Source organism: Dipteris shenzhenensis, unplaced genomic scaffold (assembly GCF_047967505.1).
Source record: "Dipteris shenzhenensis isolate YYH24624 ecotype China unplaced genomic scaffold, Dip_SZ_1.0 scaf0453, whole genome shotgun sequence".
Lineage (NCBI taxonomy): Eukaryota > Viridiplantae > Streptophyta > Polypodiopsida > Gleicheniales > Dipteridaceae > Dipteris > Dipteris shenzhenensis.
In genome coordinates, this window is record NW_028239759.1 from 27,501 (window position 1) to 32,237 (window position 4,737).

The window sequence follows — 4,737 nt, forward strand, 5'->3', positions numbered from 1 at the left end:
ATACCCATCTCCACTCGTTGCTATCGTTTTGGTGTTACTCCGAATGACACTATTCATAGAGGAATGGGATGAATTGGTACCGCCACCGGCGCGTAGATTCCCCTCAAACGTGAGGAGATAGATGCGGAACATGTAGAAAGCAGTTGGAACTGCTGTGAATGAGGCTATACATCGGGGGAAAGGAACGTAGCCAACTCTTTGCAATAATTTCATCTTTGGACCGGAAACGAGCTAGAGGTGGTATACCACAGAGAGAGAGAGTACCTGAAAGAAAAGTGATTCCAGTAATTGGCATATATTTTCGCGAACCACCCGTGGGAGACATATTTTGACTTCTATTGGGAGAGTATCCGACAACCCCTTTCCATCGAATGAATTACTGAACCGGATCCGGGAAATAGCAAAGCTTTGGGATGGGCATGTGTAATGAGGTGAAACAACGAAGGTTATAAGCACCGAGACCTAGAGCCAGCATCATGTAGCCCAATTGAGACATAGTAGAATAAGCTAAACCTTTCTTGATATCCTTCTGGGCAAGAGCTATCGTCGCTCCCAGTAGAGCCGTTATTCCGCCTATCCAGGAGATAACATTCATGCTTAGAGGTAAGGTTTCAAACAATTCAAGCATTCGAGCTACAAAAAAAATTCCCGCAGCTACCATAGTAGCGGCGTGTATAAGAGCCGAAATAGGTGTGGGTCCTTCCGTTGCATCGGGCAACCATACGTGGAGTGGGGATTGTGCAGATTTAGATACCGGACCCAAAAATGGTAGAGGAGCACATGTATTGGCAAGGGAGGAGCCGGCGCTGTTGTTATCAATCAACTCACTAAATCAATCACACGATTCGCGGATCTCGAAACTACCAGTTATCCAATACGTACCTAATATACCCAATAATAATCCGAAATCTCCTGTACGATTAGTTGCAAAAGCTTTTGGCAGGCATTAGCAGCACTTGGTCGTGCGAACCAAAAACTATCGGCGAGTAAGAGCACATCCCTACTAATTCCCGAAAAACATGAATCTGTATTGGATTGGGACTGAACACTAATCCTGACGTGGAGGCAGTGGAGAAACTTAAATAGACGGGAAACCTTACGTATCCCTAGTCGTGACGCATATGACTATCACTGTAAATCATAACCAAGACACCTATGGTGGTGACTGATATCGACGTAATGGAAGTAAGTGAATCAACTGAAAATCCTATCTTTGGAGAAATATCGTCGTTGGGAATCCATGACCATGAGTATTCAAAGTGGAGCGACCAGTAACTTGTTGCCAGAATGTTGCGATAGAGACGGACATAGCTGCGGCTAATGAAAGAACACTGAGCATAGCACGTATACGACGAAGGCTCTTAGTGGCTTTTGGAAAAAGAAACGATGCCAATCCGATCAAACCAGAGGTTACGAATGGGCGTGAGGGGACAATCCAAGCACATTCATAAGATAATTCCATAAACATATTTAACCCGGGTTGGAACTCTTTCTGTCAATAGTTGTCAGATATATGGAGCGTCGAAGAATGGAATATATATGGACAGGTGAGATCACGCGTATCAAACCGAATAATCCATTTGTTTCTCGTTCTGGTGCGAGCCCGGCGTCCGAGCCTTGACAGGAATCAAATGTGTCGGAGATACTTATCTAGGTTCCATTTTTTGACCCCAAACCGATTGAGTTGTTTTGGGTTATTTTTCACACGACAAGACTATTACGGATAGACATGCAGCAATTGATACTGGAGGAAAACAACTCCGAGTAGAACCGGGGAGATTCTATGATGTTCGTCACTTCGCTCTGCTTGGGCACAACGCATCAGAGTCCAATACGGTAATGTCGATATATCGAGTTTCATTGGTTTGTCACGGATCCAAAATTGATCTCGGACATCCCCGGCTGAGTAACGCAACTGCTAGGGGGCGCGTCTTGCATCCCTGTTTCGAGAGGAAGAAAGTGATACGGAAGATCCATTCTAAGAAGAAGACGCGAAGGAAATCGGGATACAGACAGGATTTGGTTCGATCTGTAGTAGATCCCATTTGCTTAAATGGAAAGGAGTTGGTTGGTTAGCAAATTGTTATCATAAAGAAGTCAATGATTCTTGCTGGGATTCTTTTGCATAGAATGGAAACCCATTCCCCCAGTTGTTCCCCTTCTAATGATTCTACACAATCACCCCCTCCCTCATTATATTGATTCTACTCGTACGTATCAACATACTCGTCGCATTCATTTCGATGATAAAACCGAATAGATAGATTTCATTATGGCAGTTCCAAAAAAACGTACTTCTAGGTCGCGGAGGAAGATTCGCAATCATATTTGGAAGACCCAAACTAATGAAGTAGCATCGAAAGCTTTTTCTCCAGCTAAATCCATTTTGACTGGACGGTCGAGAAGTTTTTACTATGTGACAAATGAAAAAATTTCTGAAACTGGTCAGTAGTACTCCCCGGTTGTAACAGGAATTGCCGTATCAATAGGACGTGGGGTCGGTCGGAATAGATAGTGAACTATTTGTTTGTTGGAACGGGGAAGACGAGATAAGTGATTGTCAGGGAACTTATTGATGAATTTGGATCCCTAGTAAGTAGTACGGGTACATGTTGATATTATTGCGTGACGGTACCGTGCGGTAAATAAAATCCAAATACTAACAGAGTTGTATCAATGAATGTTGGTAATAACCACGAGGGGGGGGGGTTACGTGCATGAAGAAGGAGCCCAATCCCTCTCTTCCTTCCTATGATACAAGGGTCTCGATCACGATCATCGATTTATCTCTATCCCTACTACGAATGGGTATGGGTCGATAACACCCAAAGAGAATCGGGAGATAAATCTGCGTTCCCGGAACGGGAACGTCTTCTATTCCGTTTAAAATATGTTCCGACCTCGTTTATTCGGAATAGCAGGATTTGAACCTGCGACCTCCATCACCCCAAGATGGCACGCTACCGAGCTACGCCATATCCCGTTATTCCTATACAAGTATAGCGCCGTATACCTAATCAACTATAGACAGGGAAGGTCCCTTGTTGTGCGTGTGTACTCTCCCCCAGGAAGATTGACGATTCACCCGAAGATGTGATATCATTAATTACGATAAGTATAACGAGTAGCGAGCCGCTATGGTGAAATTGGTAGACACGCTGCTCTTAGGAAGCAGTGCTAGAGCATCTCGGTTCGAATCCGAGTAGCGGCATTTAATTTCAACCTGCAGGCGAGGGCTGTGTCTGATACAACCACTGGGAAAAGCAGTAGGAATAGGGAATTCTCCCCGTTTCGACGTTTAAGGGGTAAACCCGAAATCTCCTGGGAATAATGGGTGGGTGGTACATACTCTCCAAAATCTCACTAATTCACTGGATTCTCCTCATTACGATTCACACCGATATAGAGCACATATTCGCTCACATTTCTTTTCTTACGCTTCTTTCCGTCACTCTGTTTCACCGGATGGGGCTGGCTCGCAAGCTCAAGAGACTCATTAGTTTGAGCGTTGGAGGTATGACAATTGCTTTCATCTGTATAACGGGATTTACGACGATTCGTCGGATTCAACCCAAACATCTACCACCGAGCAATCTACATGAATCATCTATGTTTCTTTCACGGAGCTTCTCCCCAATGCATGTAATTATGAGAATTAGGAGTCGGAACGAATGGTCAGGTGCAGTCACGGCACCAGGTGCCATGTCGACCCATGGATTCGCAACTCTGGGTCTTCCTGAGGAAATGCAACAATCCACACCGCTAGTACCTGCTCTGCAACCTCATCGGTTAATGACGCATGTAAGTATGATGCCACTAAGCCATGTGACTTCGTTATGTGGATCTCCATCAGCAACATCTCCACCGATTGCCACCTATGACGCAGAACAATTTTCTATCCCCGGTCCAAATCAAGAATTTCCTACCTGGACCCCCTCTCCGGGAGTGGATATACACTGCTACGAGCAGGCAGGAAGTAATCCGAGAAACAGTTTTCATCGACTATCCTTGAATTCACGTAGGTGCCGATTGATCCACCAATTGGACCGATGGAGTTATCGAATCATCAGCTTAGGGTTTCCTCTACTGACTGTTGGTATTCTCTCTGGAGCAGTGTGGGCTAATGAAGCGTGGGGATCCTACTGGAGCCGGGACCCTAAGGAAACCTGGGCATTAGTGACTCGGCTGATATATGCTATTCATCTCCATACCAGAATAACTAGTGGTTGGCAGGGGGAAGGGCCTGCTATTGTAGCATCTACAGGATTCTTCATTGCTTGGATTTGTTTCTCAGGGGTTAATCCACCAGGAATCGGTTTACATAATCACGGGTGGCTTACTTAATAATTAGGTAGAAGACCGCTAATTCGATCGGGGGGAGAGATAACAAAAAATGTTACCTCGTCAGATGCTTGAAGTGTTACATGTAATCAATTCGTGATTTGAATCAGAGTCTGCATGAGGAATCGCGCTGTGGATTCCTCACCCAGACATTCATGCAATTACGTCGCCAGCGGCATGGATTCCCACTGCCTTCCCTTATAGGAATTAATACCAGAACCGCTTCCAAGAGTAATCCTCATTGAATAGATATGTTCGACTACCGATCCAAACGATACTGCGTTTTATTGCCCCTCTACTATCCCATAAAAGAGTACGGAACCAGGATAGATAGTATTTTGTGATTCCGTAGAGATGCAACCATGTCTGGATACAGACCGATACCGAGGATTGGTA

General features: G+C 44.9%; 1 non-coding gene across 1 annotated transcript; it reads right to left on the reverse strand.

Annotated features, from left to right (window-relative positions):
- Positions 1 to 2,909: 2,909 nt before the first annotated feature.
- On the reverse strand, positions 2,910 to 2,983 carry TRNAP-GGG (transfer RNA proline (anticodon GGG)). The gene has a single exon. It is a non-coding gene; the product is annotated as a tRNA-Pro (tRNA).
- Between the last annotated feature and the right edge of the window lie 1,754 nt (positions 2,984 to 4,737).